Source organism: Eubalaena glacialis, chromosome 1 (genome assembly GCF_028564815.1).
Source record: "Eubalaena glacialis isolate mEubGla1 chromosome 1, mEubGla1.1.hap2.+ XY, whole genome shotgun sequence".
Taxonomy (NCBI): domain Eukaryota; kingdom Metazoa; phylum Chordata; class Mammalia; order Artiodactyla; family Balaenidae; genus Eubalaena; species Eubalaena glacialis.
Genome location: NC_083716.1, coordinates 127,267,980 through 127,293,241, shown reverse-complemented (window position 1 = coordinate 127,293,241; position 25,262 = coordinate 127,267,980). Strand labels below are relative to the sequence as shown.

Sequence of the window (25,262 nt, the reverse complement as noted above, 5' to 3'; positions counted from 1 at the left end):
GTTCATGCTGATTTATAATTACTGAAGTTTTTAGTTTGAACTCTTCATTCTATAGGCATTTGTTTAGACTAGATGTTATAGTTAGAAACAGTCATTGCCTGTGAAAAACTTCAACAGTGTAATGAAAGAGACAGGACATAGACATTTGGAATACAGTAGAAATTTCTCTTTTGGAACAGGATGCATTCTAAAAGAATCTTCATAAATTTATAGATTTGAGAGTCTAAAATGACTAAAAGAAGCTTATGTTTTTAATCCCTGAATATGTTTTCACCAAATAGGAATATAAATTCATCCTTCAACCTCCAAACTAGGCATAACCATTTTATATAATATATATAAAATGTGTGTGTGATATATGTATGGATGTGTGTATCAATAATTTTTTTTAAACAGACCAGTTTTATGTCCACGGTAAGTATACCATAATGTGTAACATTATCTTGATAATCTCCCCAAGCAATTCATGGGGAACATCTTAGTGGCTATGACATTGCATTGCTACCTTGTTCTTCAATTTGATGTTGTAGAGATTTGAATAGGCCTTAAATGTGCAGAATCGTTCATGGATTGAACTTGATCAGCACCTTAACTCTTCTTAACTTTTATATTCTCCAACAAACTTCTGTCTTCTCCTCAGTTGACATTAGACTAAGGATTATGCATGATGAGTTCATGATGAACCTTTTAGCCAACAAGTTTTTCTTTATACCAATCACTTTTCATCTCCTATTATTTACAGTTACACTTGTTACAGGTTGAGTGATTTGTGCTTGTCTTTCAAAACCATTCTTATTTTTTTATTTAATAAATTTAAAAGAACAATTTAATATTTTCTCAATACTTAAAAGAAGATTCCACTTTTGTGTCCCTCATATCTCCTTTTTTTCACCAGCATTTTAAAGACTCTCATTCTTTTACAACTATTTGACTTTCCAAGGTTTATTATTTCGAATCCTATCACTAAGGTTAATTAAGGAAAAATCCTCAATTTTACACATAAGTACAAAAAACAGGCCACAGAAATAACGTAGTGATGTACAATTCTAAGATCACAGCTCAAAACCACTAATATCCTCTGTTTTTGGTTGAGTTGAAATGCCATTTCTGTGGAATCTTACTGAGTTTGTGTGGATGAAGGTGAGTAAATTAAAAGTCTTGAAGTAGAAGGAAACTTGTATATATGTAAATTACATGAACTCTGGTTTGACCTTCATTTTATTTTCTAATACTGTTCTCCTTCTCTTGCTCTTATCACAAAATGGTAGTGAAGTCAGAGGAGGAAATGCAGTTTATAATTTGGAGGTCAACCAAGTTTTGATTTTTAAATTAAAAAATATATTTTGAGGGCTTCCCTGGTGGCACAGTAGTTAAGAATCCACCTGCCAATGCAGGGGACACAGGTTCAAGCCCTGGTCCGGGAAGATCCCACATGCCACAGAGCAACAAAGCCTGTGCGCCACAACTACTGAGCCTGTGCTCTAGAGCCCATGAGCCACAACTACTGAGCCCATGTGCCACAACTACTGAAGCCCACGTGCCTAGAGCCTGTGCTCCGCAACAAGAGAAGCCACCCAGTGAGAAGCCCACGCGCCACAATGAAGAGTAGCCCCTGCTTGCTGCAACTAGAGAAAGCCCATGCACAGCAATGAAGACCCAACTCAGCCAAAAATAAAAAATAAATAAATAAATTTATTTTAAAAAATATATATTTTTTGATATGATGAATATTTGACTCATCAAATAGCTAAAAGCTTTAGGAGAGCAATATTACATCTCTGTTATTGAACCTACTTTTTTTTTTTAAGATGCTTGAATACCCACTTAGAGTATTGTGTAATTTAGTTGTCTGCTGTGATCTTTCCTCCGTAGCTTTAGAAGCAAATGACTTCCTTCACTGGAATAACTCCCCTCTCTTCTAGTATTTTTCCACTATTGTCTTTTTCTAATGTATTCAATCTTTGTGGAATTATGTAATCTATCTACTGTATATAAGATAGTCATTAACCTAAAATTGGAATGATGACTTAAGTTCTGTTTAATTGTCTAATTGTGTGATCATTATTTCAATTATAAAACTATATTTCAGATAACCAACAAAGCTGCAACTTTTAATAAAATTAACTTTGCAAACTTAGCTTAAACTGTTTTAAATCCTTTTCCCCCTTCTTGGTTTAATGTAGTCAACTGTTGTTTCAAGAACCGTGTAGTAAATATACAGAAACTCTTGTGAATTTGTATTCCTTTAATAATGGAATTCAGGCCACAGTCTGTAGTCAGGCTGTTGCACTATTATCTTTACTGTTTTTTAATACTTTTTTAACCACTGTGTCCTTGTTCTATTGAAAATTTTTATTCATAAAAAGATTTTAAATGTGAAAAATAATTTCATATTAACACACACCAGGTAATTTAATTCGATATACATGAGGAAAATATTAAACCTATACACTTACTACCTTATTTGTCAAGTATCTAAAGGCTATTATTCTTTGTAGAAACCTAGCGTTTAGAAAATTTTTGTCATGTTCATTTTTACTTAAGAAGATGGGATTAACATCCTAGATTTATATGAATAGCCTAATGATTGTGTCCCTATAGACAAAATGCTGTCAGTACATGGATTCTGTCTTGTCTATTGAATCTATTATCAAAGTCAGAAGATTCTTATGTGACATTTTTTGTTAGTACTCTACTTAAGTCCCGCGCCCCTGCCCCCACCTCCAGCTGTTCCCTAAGTTTCCTTCCTGTTACTTGAGAAAACATTTGGAGTCAGGGGGATGATATACCAAATAAAGTATTGCTTTCCTTCCTTTTTCAAAAGAAAAGGAAACCATTTGTCAAGGCTAAGCTACTTGGCTTGGCTTACTTTGTGGCTATTTTGGGATTAATAGATATATATTTGGAACAGAGACCATAGAGTTATCATTATGGATGCTTTTCTTTTGGTCAGGGTGCTTCTCTGGAAGAGAAGTTTGGAGGGGAGAGGCTGTGGAACCTGTTGAGTGCTTGCAGAAGTTTTTCTGTAGGCTGAAGTTTGAAAAGCCTTGTCATTTTCTCTGCAGGCAGAAATCTGTAGGTGTCTGGAAACACTGAAGAGCCCCCTCGGGAAGATTATTTCTATCAGAAGACCTTAAAATTGATATTGTGATGTAGTCTCTGCCAACATTAACTTTATAGGTTTGAGGACAAAGAAATTAAACTAGACATGAAGAATTTTAGTTTTCCTTTTATATAAGCCTACCCTGGTTTGACAAAGTGAGCTGAGGTGATAATTTTTATTCCATTTGCTTCTACAAACCCTTGTTTCCCTTTACCAGACCCAAGTTGAATTGAATACTTTCCCCTCTGAGCTTTTACTCTTTCTGATTGATAACCCCTCTTTGTTGGTGGTCCATTTCTGTTGGATGAATGGACTGATTAAAGAGTTAATACTTAATTAACACATATGTGCCGGGTTCTGTTCTAGTGATTTACATGTATTAATTTATTTCATCCCAGGACAACCCAACAGAGTATTATGATTATTATTACCACCATCATTTTCCAGATGAGAAAGCTGAGGCACAGATATGTTAATACAGCTAGAACATGCTAGGAGCTGATACCTAACCTGAAATAATCCAGCACCCAAGTCCATTACTGCTATTCTATACAAAGTCTCCAGGTACTAGACTTTCTGTGTTTTGAAACAGGATTCTTAAGTACAGAAGAATCTGCAAGACATAGTGCTCAAATGAATGAAGCTGAATGATATAGGTGATGGCATTTGTGCTGCTGAGACGGTCTCTCTTCCTCTAAATCAGTATCATTTGCCTGCTTCCTTCCTTTCCTCATTTTTAAGGCCAGCTTTACTATTTTTTGAATGTCCTTTTTTAAAAATAAGTTTTTAATTTTAGAACAGGTTTAGTTTTATAGAATTATTGTGAACATAGCACAGAGAGTTCTCATATGCCTCAAAGCCAGTCCCCCGTTACTTAGATTAGTAATGTCTCAATTAATGAACCAATATTCACATACTAGTATTGTTAACTAAAAACCATACTTCATTTAGATTTCCTCAGATTTTCACTGATGTCCTTTTTCTTTTCCAAGATTCCATCCAGTATGCACATTACATTTAGTAGTCATGTCTTAAATAGATATGACAGATAGCCAATAGCCTCTCTTGGTTGTGACAGTTTCTCAGACTTTCCTTGTTTTTGAAGACCTTTACAGTTTTGAGAATTAATGGTTCAGTATTTTGTAAAATGTCCCTTAATTGGGATATGTTGTCTGATGTTTTTCTCATGATCAGACTGGGGTACTGTGTTTTGGGCAAGAAGACCACAGATGTAAAGTGCCATTGTCATCATGTCATACCAAGGGTACATAATATCAATATGACTTATCACTGTTAATGATAACCTTGATCACCTGGTTTGATGTTAAGTTTGTCAGGTTTTTCCCCTGTAAAATTACTGAATTGTTTTTTTTTTTGGTCCCTTCCCATACTGTATTTTTTGAAGGAAAGTAACTATATGCAGCCCATACTTAAGAAATGGGGATTTATGCTCTACTTCCTTAAAGGCAGAATAAATAAATACATAAATTATTCAGAATTCATTTGTTCACTCACTTACTTTATCATGTATTCATATCAGTAGGACTCATGGATATTCACTTTATTTTGTTGCTAAAATGGTTCCACCTTTGGCCATTGGGAGCTCTTTGAATTCACTCCTGTGTCCCTTTGACATGCCCCCTTCATTGTAGGCTGTTCTGTTTGGGGTTTTGTGTTTTGTTTTCTTTGATTTTTCAGCATTTTCTTACTTTCTGGCACTACAAGATGCTCCAGGCTCATCCTGTATATTTCCTACCCCAGTACTTGAATCACGCATTTCTCCAGGATACCCTGGTTCTTTCTATTGGAGAAAGATATTAGAACCAGATCTAGGTGCTAGGTGTACTCATTTTTACTGGGGTGTCATTTCTTCTAGATCCTCTCAGCTGATGGAGCAAGGAGATAAATGCATGTGTACTTACATATGTGTGTGTATGTACATATTTATGAATATTTATCTATGTAGCCATCTGTATCTGTATTTAAGCTAAACATGAGTTCCTGTTGATGTCTCCAGCTCTAATCCATCACCACATGGATTATTGTAACTTCTCCCCCCGCTTAACTATATCCTCCCACTCCATCAGTGAGTATCCTAGTTCCCACCATCTGCCATCCATTTAATTAATTATGCACTTCTAGTATACATGCGTGCTGGTTTCAGTATTATTAACCTGTACCCTGACAGGAAGGAAAATTATCAACTAGAGTACAGTGCTTAGGTACAGTTCCTTTTACCTTTATTTTTACAGATTCCATTCATTTTCAGAATTACTTTAAGTCAGACCTTATTCCTTTACTGTATTCAGTGAGGTTTCATATACCTATAATACATTTAAATTATTGTATCACACTTCACATTCCATCATGGGGTCCTCTGACCTCCTAAATTATTTTTTAATTATTTGTATACCTCAAAATGTACTTTTTGTAATGTAAATTTCTGTGGATTTTCACAAATGCTTAATGTCTTGTAATCACCATTACAGTATCATATAGAATAGTTTTACTGTCCAAACAACCCCCTGTGCTTCACTTATTTAATTCCCTTCAGACCAAAACCCCCAATAACCAAAGATGTGTTTAATGACTCTATCATTTTGCCTTTTCCAGAATGGCATATGATTGGCAGCATACAGTTGGTAGCTTTTTCAGACTGGCTTTTTTCACCTAGCCTATGCATTTAAGTTTCAGCCACATCTTTTTGTGGCTTGATAGCTCTTCTTTTAATCACTGAATAAAATTCCATTGTATGGATGTACCACAGTTTGTTTTTCCATTCACCAAGATGAAAGGACATATTTGTTGCTTCCGGTTTTGACGATTATGTAGGTTTTTGTGTGGGTATACTCAGTTGAGTAATTATCTAGGAGTGCAGTTGCTGGATTGTATGGTATGTTAGTTTCCTAGGGCTGCCATAAAAAGTACCACAAACTTGGTGTCTTAAAACAACAGAAATTTATCCTCTCTCAGTTCTAGAGGCTATAAGTCTGAAATCAAGGTGTCAGGAGGTTTGGTTCCTTCTGAGGGCTCTTCTGAGGGAGAATCTGTTTAATGCCTTTCTCCTGGCTTCAGGTGATGGCCAGCAGTCTTTGGCATTCCTGGTTTTGTAGATGCATCACTTCAATCCCTGCCTCTATCTTCATGGGGCATTCTCCTTTTGTCTATGTCTCTTCTCCTTTTGTAAAAACATCAGTCACATTGGATTAAGGGCTCACCCTACTGTAGTATGACATCATCTTAACCAATTACATCTGCAACAACCCTATATCCAAATAAGGCCACGTCCTGAAATACTGAGGGAATAGGGCTTCAATATATCTTTTGGTAGGGGGTGGGGGGAGACACAATTCAACCCATAATACATGGTGAGACTATGTTCACTTTTGTCAGAAACTGTCAAACTGTCTTCAGAAGTGTATCATTTTGCATTCCCACCAGTAATGAATGAGAATTCCCCTTGCCCTGCATCCTCACCAGCAGTTGGTATTGTCAGTTAAAAAAAAATTTTTTTTAAATTTTAGCCTTTGTACTGGGTATAGTTATATTTCATTATTCTTTTAATTTGCAGTTCTCTAATAACATATGATATCAAGCATCCTTTCATTTGTTTATTTTCCATCTCTAAGCCTTCTTTGGCAAGGTCTTTGTTCAGTTCTTTTGCCCATTTTTTAATTGGATTATTTCTTTTTGTTGTTGAGTTTTAAGAGTTCTTTGTATATTTTAGGTACAAGTCCTTTATCAGATATGTGATTTACAAATATTTTCTCCAGTTCTGTGACTTGTCTTTTTATTCTTCTAAAAATTTCTTTCACAGAGCAGAAGTTTTTACCTTTAATGAAGTCCAACCTATCAATTTTTTCTTTCATTGATTATCCTTTTGGTCTTATATCTCATTGCCACACCCAAGGCCACCTAGATTTTCTCTTATGTTGTCTTCTAGAAGTTTTATAGTGTCACATTACACTTCGGTCTATGATCCATTTTGGGTATAAAGTTAGTGTCTAGATTCTTTTTCTTACATATGGATGTGCAGTTGTTCCAGCAACATTTGTTGAAAAGAGTATCCTTTCACCACTGAATTAGCTTTCTTCTTTGTCAAAGATCAGTTGACTTTATTTGTATGGGTCTATTTCTAGGCTCTCTCTTATGTCCCAATGATCTATATCTATTCTTTCACCAGTACCACACTGTCTTGATTACTGTAGCCTTATAATGATACTTGAAATTGGGTGGTGTGATTCATCCAAATTTGTTCATCTTCTTTAGTACTGTGTTGGCTATTCTAGGCCCTTAGTCTTTCCATATAAATTTTAGAATCAGTTTCTCAGTCTCTACAAACAGCTTGCTGGGATTTTGACTGGGATTGCATTGCATTTATAGATAAAGATGGGAAGAATCAATAGATCTATAGACCAAGTTGGGAAGAAAGTTTAACAATGTGAGTCTTTAGTCCATGAACACAGACTGTGTCTCCGTTTATTTAGAAATTCTTTGATTTTTTTTCTCATCAGTAATTTTCTTTCCTTTTTTTTGGTACTGAGGTATAATTGACATACAACATTATATGTAGTTTCAGGTATGCAACATAATGATTTGGTATTTGTATATATTGCAAAATGATCACCACAATAAATCTAGTTAACATCTGTTACCATACAGTTACTAAATTATTTTTCTTGTGATGAGAACTTTTAAGATCTACTCTTTTAGCAACTTTCAAATATACAGTGTGGTATTATTAATTACAGCCACCAAGCTGTACATTACATCCCCATGACTCATTTATTTTATGACTTGAAGTTTGTACCTTTAGACCCTCTTCACCTATTTCATCCACCCTCAATCCTCTGCCTCTGACAACCACCAATCTTTTTTTTTATTTTCTTGGCTGCGTCAGGTCTTAGTTGCAGCAAGCGGGATCTTTCATTGCAGTGCGTGGGCTTCTCTCTAGTTGTGGCGCACAGGCTCCAGGGCGCGTGGGCTCTGTAGTTTGCGGCACGTGGGCTGTCTCGTGGAGGTGCGCAAGCTCAATAGTTGTGGCGCGCAGGCTTAGTTGCCCCACGGCATGTGGGATCTTAGTTCCCCGACCAGGGATCGAACCTGCGTCCCTTGTATTGGAAAGCGGATTCTTCTACCAGTGGACCACCAGGGAAGTCCCTGGCAACCACCAATCTGTTTTCTGTATCTATGAGCTCAGTTTTGTTTTGTTTCCACAAATAAATTAGATCATACTGTACTTGTCTTTCTTTGTATGACTTATTTCACTTAGTATAATGCCTGTAAGGTCCATCCATGTTGTCACAAATGGCTGAATAATATTCTGTGTGAGTGTGTGTTTTTATATATATATATTATATATATATATATATAATATATATATATGTAATATATATATATCTCACAAATTCTTTATCCATTCATCCATAGATGGACACAGGTTGCTTCCATGTCTTGCCTATTGTAAATAATGCTGCAGTGAACGTGGGAGTGCATGTATCTTTTTTAGTTAGTGTTTTCATTTTCTTTGGATAAATACCCAGAAGTGGAATTGCTTTATCATGTGGTAGTTCTATCACTAATTTTTTGAGAAACCTCCAGCCACAGTGGCTGTACCAATTTTTTTTCCCACCAACAGTGCAGGAGGGTTCCTTTTTCTCCACATCCTCATCAACACTTGTTATTTCTTATTTTGATAATACCTATTCTAATAGGTATAAGGTGGTATCTCATTGTGGTTTTGATTTGCATTTCTCTGATGATTAGTGATGTTGAGCATCTTTTCATGTACCTGTTGGTCATCTGTATGTCTTCTTTGGACAAATGTCTATTTGGTCTTTTGCCCATTTTTTAATTGGGTTTTTGTTTTTGTTTGTGGGGCTTTTTTTTGCTGTTGAGTTGTAGGAGTTCCTTATATATTTTGGATATTAACTTCTTATTAGATATGTGGTTTGCAAATATTTTCTTCCATTCTAGAGGTTGTTTTCTCATTTTGTTGATGATTTCATTTGCTGTGTAGAGCTTTTTATTAGTTTGAGGTAATCCCACTTGTTTATTTTTGCTTTTTTTGCCTTTGCTTTTGGTGTCAAATTCCAAATCATAGCCAAGACTGATGTCAAGGAGTTTACCCCCTACGTTTTCTTCTAGGAGTTTTATGGTTTTAGATCTTACATTCAAGTCTTTAATCCATTTTAGGTTAACTTTTGTGTGTAGTGTAAAATAGTGATCAAAACTCATTCTTTCTTTTGCATGTGACCATCCAATTTTCCCAACACTATTTATTGAAGGGCCTGTCCTTTCCCCTCTGTGTATTCTTGGTTCCTTTGTTATAAATTAATTGACCATATAGTCATGAGTTTATTTTTGGCTCTGTTCTATTCCATTGATCAATATGTCTGTTTTTATGCAAATTCCATACTGTTTTGATTACTATCACTCTGTAATATAGTTCAAAATCAGGGAGAGTGATGCCACAGCTTTGTTCTTTTTTCTCATGATTGCGTCGGTTATTGGGGTCTTTTCTGGTTTCATACAAATTTTATGATTGTTCTATTTTTGTGAAAAATGCCATTTTAATTTTGATAGGGATTGCATAGAATCTTAGATTGCTTTGGGTAGTATGGACAGTTTAACAATATTAATTCTTCCACTCCATGAGCATGAAATATCTTTCCTCTTTTTGATGTCTTCTATTTTTTCATCAGTGTCTTAATAATTTTCAGTGTACAGGTCTTTCATGTCCTTGGTTAAATTTATTCCAAGGTATTTTATTCTTTTTAATGCAATTACAGGGTTTTTTTCCTTTATTGCTCTTTCTGATAGTTTGTTGTTAGTGACTAGAAATGCTAGAAATGCAACAGATTTTTATATATTGATTTTGTATTCTGCAACTTTACTGGGTATGTTGATTAGCCCTCACAGTTTTTGGTGAGTTTTTTGGGTTTTCTATATATAATATCATATCTACAATCTATATACCTTTTGTATCCTTTTCTTGTCTTTGTACTAGCTAGGTCTTCTAAAACAGTGTTGAATAGGAATGGTGAGACAAGACGTCCTTGTCTTTTTTTTTTTTTTTAAGCAGTTTTTTTTTTTTAATTTATTAATTTATTTATATATTTTTGGCTGTGTTGGGTCTTCGTTTCTGTGCGAGGGCTTTATCTAGTTGCGGCAAGCGGGGGCCACTCTTCATCGCGGTGCGCGGGCCTCTCACTATCGCGGCCTCTCTTGTTGCGGAGCACAGGCTCCAGACGCACAGGCTCAGTAGCTGTGGCTCACAGGCCCAGTTGCTCCGCGGCATGTGGGATCTTCCCAGACCAGGGCTCGAACCCGTGTCCCCTGCATTGGCAGGCAGATTCTCAACCACTGCGCCACCAGGGAAGCCCAAGACGTCCTTGTCTTGTTCTCAGTCTTAGGAGGAAGGTGTCCAGTTTCTCACCATGAAGTATGATGTTAGCTGTAGGTATTTTGTAGATAACTCTTTATCAAATTGAGGAAATTGTCCTGGATTCCTAGTTTTCTGAGAGCTTTTGTCATGATTGGGATTTGGTTTTTGTCAGCTGCTTTTTCTGCATCAGTTGATAAAGTCATATGATTTTTTTATTCTTTAGTCTATTGTTTTAATGGATTACATTTATTCACATTCAAGTGTTGATGAACCAGTCTTGCATACCTAGGATAAATTCTACTTGGCCATGGTATATAATTCTTTTTTATACATTCCTAGATTTGGTTTGCTAATATTTTGTTGAGGATTTTCACATCTATGTTCCTGAGAGGTATTGATCTGTAGGTTTTTTGGGTTTTTTTAATAATATCTTTGTTTTTGGTGTTAGGGTAAAGCTGGCCTTGTAGAATGAGTTAGGAAGTGTTCCCTTTGTTTTACAAAGGCCAAAGCTGAATCAAATGAAAATAGTTACTCTTTACGGCTGCTAGAGTTGTATTCCTCAAATTCTCCATTTCCCCCTGTTGCCTATAAAGTAAAGCACTTTACATCGTAGCCGCTACCTGTGTCTTCTATTCTCTTCTCCCCTTCTCTGGCATCAATTCTAGTGACATTTCCATCTCCCTACCTATTATAATATCTGCCACTTATTATAAATGTTATATTAGACAGGTTAATCTCTCTGAGCCTCCGTTTCTTTACATAAATTTGCGAATAATAATACTTTTCTCATGAGATTACTTACGTAAGGAACAGGAGGAATATATCTCAGATATTCCTTTCCCCTATTCTATTCCCAAACACCATGACTTTTTAAGCTTTGCTATCTCTCTACATGCTGTTCTTTTTCTGATTAATTCCTTTCCTTTTGTGTCCCCATCTTTCCCCAAGTTCACCTAACAAAAGTATCATTCAAAACCCTCTTCAAATATCACTTCCTCTGTGTCACCTTCTGTATCACCTCTGTATCACCAGCCTTTGAGCCTCTTGGTTCCTATGTGCTCTCACTTCTACTTTAGTTTGAATCATGTTCAAGTGTACTTAACTGGTTCTTTCCCAAAGATTGGAACTCCTAGGACTCAAGCCATGTCTACCTAGCAGTGTCTAGGGAATAGTAGATTTCCAGCTAATGCCTTCTGAATGAATGAATAAGAGAGAAAAAGAGAGAGAACTTCTTTTGTCTCATTAATTGTTGTTGTTGATTTGAGACCTTTGGGCTCATCTCAGATAAGCATCTCTTTATCTGAACAAAAGGAACATCTTGTCTATAGTCACGAGTACTTTAAATTATGTCCACTACCACCCACCTCCAGTTATTCTTGTGGCATGGAGGTAATGGAGAAAAGATTCTTCTAAGTGGGTTTTGGAGGTTGGGGTCTTTTTTAAAAAACTATTAAAATGTCTAGCATAGCGATTGGGATTGACATGTATACAGTGATGTGTATAAAATTGATGACTGATTAAAAAAAAAAAAAAGTGTCTAGCATAGGGCTTCCCTGGCAGTTTAGTGGTTAAGACTCTATGCTTCCAATGCTGGGGTCACCTGTTCGATCCCTGGTCGGGGAACTAATCCCACATGCCGCGCGGTATGGCCAAAAAGAAGAAGAAAAAGAAAATCAACTTTAAAAAAAAACTGTCTAACATAGAGTTGTCTTGCTTTCCTTCAGGTCATCCTCAGTTTGAAATGTTTTTATCTTGAACACTTGAAATGTATAAAACGAATGCAACTGATTTCATTTTCATTTTTAAAGAAGAAGTTTACCCTGATTTCTTTGGGGGGGGGTGATGTAATTTTGTTCAGGGCTCCTGCTGTTTTGCACAGCTGGGCTATTGCAATGTTCTCTCCATAGTCTTGGACAAGATTCAAAATGAAACGCAGAGGTGACAGCAATGGTGAGTTAAACCGTACCCAGATAGAGTCAGACACAAAGCATCTTCCTGGAATATAATGTTTATAACTCACATAAGCATTGAAAGGCACAAAGCACTAATGCCATTGTGTCACCCTAAGGCACTGTTATTATACAGTAATACTTCCAAGTACATTGTAAGGAGGATGTTGCAAACATTCCTGCCTCACCAATTTTTATTAACTGAAATGTTCTTAATGGGATAGAAATTATTTAAAATCTGGAGGGGAGGTTAAAATTAATTATCACCCCATAATCTGCTTTTTTTTTTTTTTTTTTTTAAGTAATGGACTTAAGTTTCCACAGAACTTGAACAGCTCTAAGGGGCCACATCTGCACTGAGAATTGGACAACAGTTCTGCTCCAGATTTTTCATAGATAGCAGCTAGGGATTGTTATCAATCCAAGTCTTATTTCTTTACATTAGAACATTTTAAACCATTTTTTCCTTTAGCCATTGATTAACCTACCTTTTACTCCTGTATATTATTGAGGGTCTTCTATTTGAAAAGTTATTATGAATATAGATTAAGAAACATGTCCACTATCTGAGAAGCTTTCAATCAGGAAATGAAGGTTGTGGGGTGTGTGTCTCTGTGTGATATATGTAAAATGTAGAATACTAGAAATATTGGAAATGAAGTTTACAATATAACTTCCATGGTACTTTTGTGGAAGGTAACATTAATTCCAGCTTGATTAAGTCAGAATGCTTTGTAAAAGAGGTAGATTTAAGGTGAGTCTTACAGAAGAGGTAAGTATAAAACCAGCACTGAAAAAAGGAAAATTGACGAATTTATTGTCTTTCCAGTGTTTGTGAGCTGTATTTTCACAGAACTGAGGTTGAGACTTGAGGGTATGAGGCTATGAAGTTTCTGCTTTACTTCAGCTACAGCTGCCTCACTTTTTCTGCTTGATAAATGTTGAGTTTCTATGTAATGTTTTATTTGAAAATGGCTTACATTGCTTTTTAAAAGTTTAAAAACTGCTTTTCTCGATTCTTTAGTGTCTTCTTTTTCTATATTACAGTGATGTGAAGTATGTATCTTTCTTAACCTTTATCTAACTTTATTCATAAGTGATCCAAAAGTTTTCAATAGAATGATTCAATCTTTGGCATTTTCTGCAAGTTTTAATCACATTTTCTTTCTCTCAAGCTATAAAGTTAATTCAGAAAGTTAAACTAGACACAGGGGAACAAGGTCGTGAGGAAAGGAAGGCTTGGTGTGCTGCCTCCATTTCTTCCACCTTCAGTCTTTGTGCCTTTCACAGTTTCCGACAGAGCTGTGTTGGGACAGACTGTCTGGAGGTTCACAGCTCCTGTGGTGCGTAGGAGCCACTATGAGGAGGGTCCAGGGAAGTATTTACTATTCTAGTGGAAAACAAGTAGCAGTTACTACTTATGATCGCTTTGTACTTTGGATCTGGATTTGCTGCACCTTTCTTTGTAGGAAGACACCAACTGCTTAAAAAATAATCCATGAAACACATATGAAAAGGAGTATTTTAAGAGGTGCACTCTCTTTGAAAAAAGATCTGACTCTTGAACTTGATAAATGGAATATTTATAAATAGAATGGAATATTTATAAATGGAATATTTCCTGCCATATCAATAAACAAAGGATGTCACAGTCACCAATGATTGCAGCCCTCCAACGTGAGCTGGTGAGCCCTGAGGAAACTCGGGGCTGAAAAGAATACCTGCCATCTAGCATCCATCAGACTGCAGCCACTCCCTGTGGTGAGCCCTGAGGAAACTCAGGATGTGAAAATACAGGTCCCAGATAGCTAAGGTGCATATCAAAGGAATGATTTCTGTGAGCCCAGACTCTTGCATCTTCCCATACATGGAAAAGCGCTGAATTCCTTAATTTGAGATATCTGGTTTTCTTTATTTAAGGATAGTCTTTTGACGTCCCAATTACTTGCTCTTTGTTGCAAAACTCCTATATATCCTGGCTCCTCCCCCCACCTCTTCAGGAGCAGTTTCTCAGAGTTATGTGAAACGCTGTCTCCCGGGCTGCAGTCTTCATTTTGCCCCAAGTAAAACTTAACTCGCAGCTCTCACGTTATGCATATATTTTTCTTAATTCAACAAATTCAACATACTAGATATGTTTGTAAATAAACTTAAGGCATTAACAAAAGAAAGAAAATTAAGCTACACTATGTATATACACATTTGTATACATACATACATATATTATTTTTAAATTTTTTATTTATTTATTTTTTTGGCCACGCCACGTGGCCTGCAGGATCTTAGTTCCCCGACCAGGGATCGAACCCGGGCCATGGCAGTGAAAGCGCCGAGTCCTAACCACTGGACCACCAGGGAATTCCCTACAATATATTTTTTAACAATGATAATATTTCCCTGTTGTTTTATAGTAAATGACATATTTCCAGCGAGTAAAAGTTTATAGAACGGCGAGGCATTCAATTTTTTTTGCCATGACATTTGAAAGCATAATTTAACGTTTTTTTAGTTACTCAAGGTTATCAACTACTGAGACAAGTTAAGCCCTTTACTTAAATCTCTTAGACTGTTTTAAGTTATGTGTCTGCTTCTTTTTTGGCTGTGCCGTGCACCATGCGGGGCCTTAGTTCCCTGAGCTGGGATCGAACTTGCACCCCCTGCAGTGACAGCGCAGAGTCTTAACCTCTGGCCTGTGTCTGCTTCTTAGTCTTCATTTTTGCTACTCCAAGGCCTTTTGCTTTCCTGTCTTAAGAGAGTTTACACATAAAATGAAATGACTCTTTATATATTTTTATTAATGTTAGTACTGAGGCTATTAATGATAAATAACATTAGAAAAAATAAATGAAGTAATATTATCAGTTATTCCTTCACTTTTCAGTACACTTTTATTTAAAATCCCTATTTTAGGTTATTACATAATATATCAATTTTTCAATTGAGTTTCTTATCTTTTAAAATTTTACCATTAATTCCTAACATTCATTACTTTCTTATTCCAACATTTTTATAGTATTTTTAATTTTCTTTACCTTATTAGTCTATGACAGAGTGTTCAGACGAATCTAATGAACTGTTTTCTCTACTTTTAACATCACTAGCGTTTCTGTACAGTCAAGTCAAGCCCGGGTTAGATCTTAACATATGCAACTTCTCCGTATAAATTAACTTTTATTATTTATTGTTTGTTGTTATACTTATTAATACTTTGCAAGTAACATTTATTTTGATTCTAAAGCCAATTTGAATTTGTGTCATAAGATGATTTTATTAGATAACATTTTCATTAAAATTTCTGAAGTTCAGATATATACGTTTTCTCTAGTCAACTGGTTCCATAAAACCAAAGTCAATTTTTTATTTTGACATGGATAATATTTAATAAATGAGGACTGTGACTAGCATATGATTCCATTATTATAATTTTGACATATCTCATTTCTTTTTATGGAGTAAAATTGAATTCCTTAAGTAATAATTGACAGGCTGTGCACTTTTGAGCATATTCTGTACATAGATTCATTTAAGAAATTTGGAGCCATTATTAGTTCTAGTAGAAGACAAAGGAGGAGAAAGAACAGAGAAGTTATTCTACAATATATTTAGTTATATTGGGAAAACAAGGCACATCCCTATCCAATAAAAATGTCAGAAACCAAGTATATTTCACTTTGCTATATAATACTTCCCTGGGGTTCATGTGACATTGCATTGTAGGAGAAATTATCTGTAACTCTGTCTAATACAGAAACAATCTGTACAAATTCCACTCTAGAGGGAAAAACTTTATAGTTGGACCCAGGAAATTTTATCTTGATGTGGGTTGGTTGATTTTTAGCCCCTAAAATCATCTCTTTAAATATTCTCTAAACATTCAAAAATTAATTTTTAGGTATTTAACGTTTACAAACATTCCTGGTTTTCTCTTTCTTATTTCTTAATAGTCCTAGTGTTTCTTTATTGCTTAAGCCAATTTAAACAGCAATTTTTATTTTTGGTAGCATTCCATGTCTTTTTCTTAGAATGACAAATTGATTTTGCAGCCTTATTTGATTCACATTCTTGTTTCCTTTTCAGCAAATAATGCCTAATCTCAGGCTTTGATGATCATCCTTTACTTTTTAACCTTTGACAGCTATCTACCCAACTCAGTAGGGCTCTATTTTTAGTCAGTAGTGGCATTTTGGCAAGTGGTAGAAGATGTGGTTAGCATTTTGTTTTCTTCTTGCTTGTTTCCTTTTCATTTTACATAACCATTTATTATTCTTACGTTTCTTTAAAAAAAAAACTTATCTTATGAAGGCTTCCTTTTTACTTCCTTTGTATTGTAATATATGACCCATTTTAAATGGGTCTCAGTTCTGAATTTGAGTAGTGAATCTCTGACATTGCTTAATTTACATTTTCAAAAATTACTGGATTGAAATTTCAATTTCTTTCTAATGGTTCTAAAGTGATTGCTATGTGTCAACACAAGAATTGACAGATTAATACAAGTACTTGTTCAACTGAAAGCATTCTAATAACCTTGTAAAATTTTTTTCTCTGAATCTTTTGATTGATTTGCATTTGATTTCTTATTTTGAAAGCAAAAGTAATTTTCTTCTTGTCAGAAATAAGTGGTGACCTTATTTATTTACTTCACTTCCACCATGATTATATAACTGAAGAAAATATTATTTTAATATACTGTCTGAATTTCAACATGAGGTTCTTTATTCTTTATTCTGATGTTGTCTTAAAATTAATTATAGTGTTGCCACATAAAAAAGGATATAAAACACCATGCTGTAATTATTTACACTATCCAAGTAAAGAATTCATTTTCTCTTTTATAAAATCTCTAGCTGAGTTTATCTCTGATCATTATTGGCAATAATCAATTTGCCAAGTGCAAATGTTCACTGTCTTTCTTTTGTTTCCTAGTCCTTGTTTTCATATACTTTTGAAAGACTCCTTTGTTTACATTTGTGATCAGCATATTCATAGCGTTATTATACAACATGGATAATTTTGTATTTTTCATACATTTTTCTTTCCTTAAATGCACTCTTTTTGATTTCTCTGTTCATTACAACTAGAAATTTTAGTGATGTAAGTTAATTATTCCTCCAGTTGTTAAACAGTTTTGTTTATAATGGCTTAAATATAGTGCTTTGCTTACCTGAAATAACAGATAATCAAATTAATACACAAATTAGATTCCTTTCCAGAGCCTTTATTAAACTTCTGAAATTAATCTTTTTCTATTAAATTGTTAGTTTATCTAAATAGATTATGAAGTTAGAAGCCAAATTCTGTTTTTGTTAAAGTTATTCTAAAAGCAATTATACTCCAATAAAGATATATATTTTTTTAAGTTATTCTATATACTATATAGCGAAATAGAAAGCACTGTGTTTATACTGCCTTAGAATTGGAGTTGAAAATCAGTTAAGGAACAAGGTTCTCCAGCAATTAATAAGAAGTTCAAGAATAAAATCCTGAAAGTGTTAAGTTTGGTTTTTCTCTATTTTTTCTCCTGAGGAGAAAATGGCCAAAAATTAGGCAAAATCACTCTGAGATATTTTTCTCCAAGGTTTAATCTTTAGAGTAGTTATTCTCAACATGCAGCCTGAGAGCCATCCCCATGAGAGTTGCTTTAGGGGTCCTTATTTTATTTTATTTTTTTATTTTTATTTATTTATTTATGGCTGTGTTGGGTCTTCGTTTCTGTGCGAGGGCTTTCTCTAGTTGTGGCAAGTGGGGGCCACTCTTCATCGCGGTGCGCGGGCCTCTCACTGTCGCGGCCTCTCTTGTTGCGGAGCACAGGCTCCAGACATGCAGGCTCAGTAATTGTGGCTCACGGGCCCAGTTGCTCCGCGGCATGTGGGATCTTCCCAGACCAGGGCTCGAACCCGTGTCCCCTGCATCGGCAGGCAGATTCTCGACCACTGTGCCACCAGGGAAGCCCCCAGGGGTCCTTATTTTAAAAGTCCAGTTCTTTCAAGTCAGGATTTGGGGATTTGGTGCCTTAGAGTCTGAATTTTTAACTAATATCCAAATGATTCATAAGTATAATAGATTTTAAGAACCTAGAACATTACCAAAAGTTTGGATCATGTTTTCTTTTTTTCCTTTTTTCTTTCTTTTTTTTCCCCTAAGCATCTGTAATTGTGCTCTTTGTGTTGTGTTGGGCTCTCATTTTCAAGAAATTGCCGAGGCACTAATCCTATAATACATATGGAGAAAATGTAAAGAATCTTACTAGAGTTCGCTCACGTGATTTTAATATTACAAAACAAATTTTTTAAGATATGAAAAATATATGGAAAATCTACTTCTGAACTATCGAGCATTATCAATCTGTATTATTCTATCATGAACTTTTTAAAAAAATTAATTTGTTTATTTATTTTTGGCTGCGTTGGGTCTTTGTTGCTGCACGCAGGGTTTCTCTAGTTGCGGTGAGGGGGGGCTGCTCTTCGTTGTGGTGCGCGGGCTTCTCATTGCAGTGGCTTCTCTTGTTGCGGAGCATGGCCTCTAGGTGCGTGGGTTTCAGTAGTTGTGGCACACGGGCTCTAGGGTGCAGACTCAGTAGTTGTGACGCACAGGCTTAGTTGCTCCGTGGCATGTGGGATCCTCCCGGACCAGGCTTGAGCCCATGTCCCCTGCATTGGCAGACGGATTCTTAACCACTGCGCCAACAGGGAAGCCCCATGATCTTTTATTAATTCAAATTGTACCTTAGGAGTAGTACTGTTTGAATGATAATACATATACATCTGAACATGTTACATCATAATTACCTCATTTTTACTATTTTGTGACCATTTTAAGATTAAATATGAATGTAGAGGAGGAAAAATAATTTTCCCTCTACCCTTCTCAATTCTTGGTTGAGAATCCCTGTAATAAAATACAGATTAGCAAGAGAAAAACAAACAGGAGCTTACTAACATGTATACAGGGGAGATACCTAGGAAACATGAGTAAAATTCCTTAAATGGCCCAAGCCACCACCTTAAATACCATGTTCAGCTAAACACAAAGGAAATAAGGCAGGGGCCAGGGGTGGAGGAGGGGTTTTATAGGACGTTTCCAGGAAAAGCATGGTTAACAAGTGTAAGATTTGTTATGTGGATTTAAGTCAGTGCCTTCTTCATTGGTAAGAGTTTCTTGTAATTTAAGAGTCATCCCTCTATTCCAGGTATGGGAGAGGGAGATGCCCTTAAAATAGAGATTTCTTTTATAAATTTTCCTTTTAAAAGGGTAACTTCTACTTCAAAGCTTTTCCTGTGTGTGCTATTTCTCAAAAATATAGCACAGAGTAATCCTTATGCCAAAGAGGCATATTTTGGGGTGGCATATTCTGCTACCCTTCAATGAACATCACAGAGGATTTTGAATATGGTATGAACAGATTGCTGCCCACATTACAGGTATAACTCAAAATTCTTCTAAAATATTATAGTCTGTGTTCATTGTTTTTCTTTCTGTGTTTTGCAGTTCAAAACATTGCGATTGTTCTTTCTTTTATTGAGTGAAATTGTTTTTCCCCAGGAAACATAAATTATTCCTTATACATTTTCCCACTTATTCCCTTGAAATGAGTAATATAATACATAGCCTCCACACTGTTACAGATTGAAAATCCAAACATATTAGGAAAAGTGACTTACTCTGAGTCTTGACCTTATCATCAGCAGAAATAGGATGAGACATCATGCAACCCTAGGCTTCCACATTTTTTGCTTCTTCATTTTTCCTCAGGTGTGGGTTTGACCAATATTTCTTTTGGAAAAGTTCTTCTTTCATTCTACACTTAAATATGTGCATTTAATTCATGTTGCTCCCTCTCCTCATTCCTCTCCCTCCTCCACCCCCACCCCCACCCAACCTAAATGTCAGAGTACTTTAGTAGACTGACTTTGTTATAGGTCACAGTTGATGACCAGATTTTGGCATAAACACTTAAATTTAATACTCAGAAATTTGCTACTTCTTGAATAGCCTCTTGCATATTTTTAAAAGAACTTTTCTCTCTGTCCTTTACTGCCCTCCTCCAAGTAATATTTTTTCAGATGGGGTATGTACACTGCACGGAAGACTTAATACGAGCTCAAAATCAGCATTTTCCTTCCAGTCCTACCCCTGCAGGCCCTCCCTCCAATGGTAACACTATCAGTAGTTCCTTCCATCCTCCCTCCTTCCCTTCTTCCCTTTCTTCCTTCCCCCCACCTTCTCTCATTTCCTTTCTTCCCTCTTCCTTTCTCTCTCTCAGTACTAACTGGATCATATTTACCATACTATTTTTCTTTTCCGTGTACTATTTGGCAGCCTATGACTTACCATATCAGCATATAGATCTATTTCATTTTTTTAAATGATTAGATAATATCTCATTGTATGGAGGTACCATAATTTCTCTAACTGGTCTCTTCTTTAATGATTCAGCATACTATGCAAGTATATCTCTGAATAAAATCAAAGTATTGGACTTGCTGGATAGTCAAATCACTATTTATATCTACAATAGTGTAGAAGTGCAAATTTCTCCAAACTTTCTCCAACACTGTTATCAAATCTTTAGTATTTATTCATCTTATTCTGTAGGTGAAAAAATGGGTTCTCAAAGTTTTGATTTCTTCATCCCTAAGTATGAGTGACCTTGCGCATCTTTTGATGGTTGTTGAACATACTTTACATATGTGAGTGGGTTGTTCAGTTCTTTTCTCCATTTTTCTATTGGATTGTTTGTCCTTTTTTTTTTTTTTTTCTTTTTGGTAGAAATTTTCATAAATTGAGGAACTTGGCCTTTTGTCATTTGTATTACAGTTCTGGGTTTTTTTTTGTTTCCACGTAGTTCTCTTTGTATTTTCCTTTATGCTTTTTGGATTTGATATAATGAATTTAAATGTCTACTTTGTTTTTATTTTTATTTCTACACATCTTTTTTCTATCACTTTTATGTGTTACTTCTTAGTGTGTGTATATATATATATTTTTTTGGGGGGTGGGCATGCCATGCGGCATGTGGGATCCTAGTTCCTCGACCAGGCATCAAACCTGCGCTCCCTGCATTGGAAGGATGTAGTCTTAACCACTGGACCACCAGGGAAGACCCAGTATATATATATTTGATCTTTCTGGAAATCGTCTTCTAGTGAGGGGTGAGGCAAAGACCTACTTTTATTATTTTTCCAAGTGGTTAGTGTAGAGGAGTAAAAAGTTTTCCCTGACCCTCTTAGGGTCCCTGGCTGGCTGTGAAAATTAAACTGACAAAGACAGATAAACAGGAGTAAAGCATACAAATTATATTGAATTTTTTCATGTACATGAGAGCCATCACAAGAGAATGAAGACTCAAAGAAGTGACCAGAGCAGGAAGTTTTTATACCTTTTAGACAATCAAACAATAAATTTGTGAAGAATTGACAAGGCAAAGCGGTTTGGGCTAGGAGTAGTAAATGGTGAAAGTGTAACTAGGAAGATAAGGGTTAGTTTAACAAGGTTTGTTTGTAGATTCCTCTGGTGCCTTCCTGGACTGATAAGAGTCTGTCTCCAGGAAAAGGAGAATTTATTTCCTGCCTTTAGGTGGAAAGGAGGGAGTTGTTTTCTGCATTTACTACTTCTTAATTGCCTTCAGCTCAAAATAATTTTTATGTCAGAGAGGCATATTTTGGGGCAACATATTCTGGTTTCCTTTATTAATTAATTTTCCTAACATCATTAGTTGAATAAACCATTTTTTTCCCCAAAATGTCACCTTTATCACATGCTCAATTTCCATATATGTCTTGCTTCTACATTTTCCTCTGTTTCATTGCTCTGTTTTGAATATTCCTTCGAAGGACCAGACTTTTTTCATAATAATTTGGAAGTAGCCACTTACCAAAATTCTTTAGGTGATACTTAGGGATTACTACCAATAGTAGTAATCATTCTTCTATTAATTCTTTTGGTTTCTATGTACGTGGTCACATTATTTGCAACTAATACACTTTTTGCCCATCTGTTCTAATGTTTATTATTTGTCATTTCTTTCTCCTGTTTCTGATATTAGTGGGAATGTTTTTTCTCCATTAAACATGGTACAGCATTTTTGGTTGAGATACGTACTTTTTTCTAATGTGAAGAGATTTTCCTTTTAGTAATAGTTAATAATAAAGAGTTTTATCAAGAATTAAAGTCAAATTTTTTAGTTGCCTTTTCAGCATCTAAGGATTATCATATGACATTTTCCCTTTGATCTATTAACATTGTGAATTATAGTGACAGACTTTCTTACACTGAAAAGTTTTTTTATTCCTGTACTTGAACTCCTCTTGGTCATGTTATTTATTCTGTTAAAGGTCTACTGAATTCTATATTCTTAGTCTCCTTAAAGTGTTTTCTCAATAATCATATGTGAAATTGATCTTTGATTATCTTTTGTGCTGCCTTTCATGTTTTAGTACCCATGTTTTGCTGACTTTTTAAAATAATTTAAAGAGAATTTAGAAGTTTTTCTCCTTTTAGTACTGTCTGGAATAGTTTAGAAACATTTCTTCTTGGCCACTCCTTTTAAAATATAGGACAGCCCTCTTGTCCTTCCTCCCAGCACAACTGATAATAGGTTGTAGAGCAGTAACTTTTTTTTTCCAGTTTTTTATTGGAAAGTTATTTCATCTTTACAGAGGAGTTGCGGGAATATGAATAGTACAAAGAACATCCCTATACCCTTTACTCAGATTTATCTGTTGATAATACTTTACCCCATTGGTAAAGCTGTGACTTTTAATAAAACTTTCCTAGAGACTTGGTTAGAATAAAACTACAACGTTAAGGGTGTAGCAGTTAACTGCTAATACAAGAAATAGTATTCTTAAAGCACATTTGCTCAGATCCAGCCTCTCTGTCCACTGCAGAGGCTTCTCACTGCTTCACTTTTTGCTATCCCTCTCATGGGCCTCATAAGCCGTGCTTTGGAGTACAGGCCTACTCAAGTTCACTCAAGTGGTTCAGCCTCAACTCAGTGTCTTTGTCTTTAGAGAGAGAAGATTTTTGCCCTGTCCTGCTGCCCTCTAAGGCCCACTTCCTTTCCAGCCTCACATGATCCTAGCGTATTTCCTTCGGGGGAAATCTTGCTTCAATCCATGAGGAAGAGCCATACCATCAGGGAAGTGTGACAGCACATTTCCCAAAGCGTAGCCTCTTCATTCTTGAGTAAAGAGAAGATCGGGCCTGTATGTCCATATTCCTGTGGTCTATTTCCTGCTCCTGTCCCCTGTGAGACAAGAGCACATGAATGAACACACACACACACACACACTCTCCCTCTCTCTCTTTCTCTCTCTCCCCTTTAAGAATAAACAATAATTTTCAGATATACCATCTAAACCTCTATATAGGAAAGAAAATTAAGAACATTTAAATACTTCTGCTAAAACATACACTTCCTTAACAATAATAAATAATAGAACATAGAATTTCAGTCTAACATTTTTCTGTGTGGATTTCTTTACTTAATTTAGTTCCTCATTAAGATTTAAAATCTACATACCTTAAAAGTCCTCCAAAGGGGTATCTTCTAGAACAAATAGGCCACCTATTCTAAAGACAATCCACAATCCAATTTATAACTGTAAAATTGGCGAAATATTCTAGTTTCAAAAAATTTTCAATCAGCAGGCATCTTTTGTATACAATTGCTGTATAAAAGCCGTCATAGTACAAAAAATTGAAACTGAAATTCAGTGTGTCAGTTAGGATCATTGTTATTTAGTTGCTCTTAATAATTTTATGGAAATTATTTCATAATTATTATTTTATTATGAAATTCAGTGTGTCAGTTAGGATCATTGTTATTTAGTTGCTCTTAATAATTTTATGGAAAAAGACATTTAGAAAACCAAAAATTGTTCTCCTCAGTAAAATAGTGATTCATTATTTTGAAAATATTGAAAAAATGTTCTCTTGAAGTTAATGTATTCTTTTTAATTCTTCCTATGTAGTTACCTAAACAGTTGTATTATTACTGAGTCAAGGCTTTTGTTCCAAATAGGTGATTTAGGCTTAATCATTATAAAACACTGGACGGTTCCACTTTAACAAATTCTGTGGTAGTTAGAGCTCAGAGCTTTGAACCACCTATACGTACATAATTTAAAAGTTTATTTCTAGGGTAAAAGTAGTTTCAGCCAATTATTTTCCTATTGATAAATTTTATCTAGAACTCAGCTATTGTATGCTATGTATAATTTCTTTCCTTAATGGGAACATGAGATTACACTAATATACTTTTATTTTTTAATTTGGAATCATGTTTTGTTTGAGTTTGTCCTATCAAACTTTATCTTCTACTGATGGTGCCCAAAAAAGGAACAATCAACAGCAAATATTTAAAAAATAAATACCTAAGAACATTAGCAACTGATTATCTTTCTAATTTGTAGAGATCACCATTAGTCATTTAACTACATGATCTTTTAACAAAGAGATGATGAATAGAAGATTTGGGGTTGTTACCATGAAAAATAACTAGATAAAAACTGATTGGAATTTCATTTTTTAGGTGAATTCTCCAACCAGGGTAGGGTATTATCTTCAGATAATTCAGATACCTGAATCAGGTATGCAGATTCAGAAATTCATTCTTTTCAGTGATTCCAAGTTAATCAGATTCTGAGATTTTTCATTCAAGCTAACAAAACTCAAGGAAAACTTTTCATTTAGCTCATAATGCCTGCTTATTGATGTATACTGAGGAATGGCTTTCCTTGGCTGTTGTCACCCTAAAGAGGCAGAATGGACTCTTTCACCCAAAATTTGGTTCAGATGTCCAGAATGATGATGCCACAGA

General features: G+C 35.2%; 1 protein-coding gene and 1 pseudogene across 5 annotated transcripts in view; both read left to right on the top strand.

The window, feature by feature from the left end:
- The window catches only part of ZRANB3 (zinc finger RANBP2-type containing 3), a 263,410-nt gene that overhangs the window by 113,436 nt on the left and 124,712 nt on the right, over positions 1–25,262 (top strand). The gene's annotated exons all lie outside the window — the stretch shown is intronic.
- LOC133102262 (cytochrome c oxidase subunit 7C, mitochondrial-like) lies at positions 12,416–13,934 on the top strand (annotated as a pseudogene).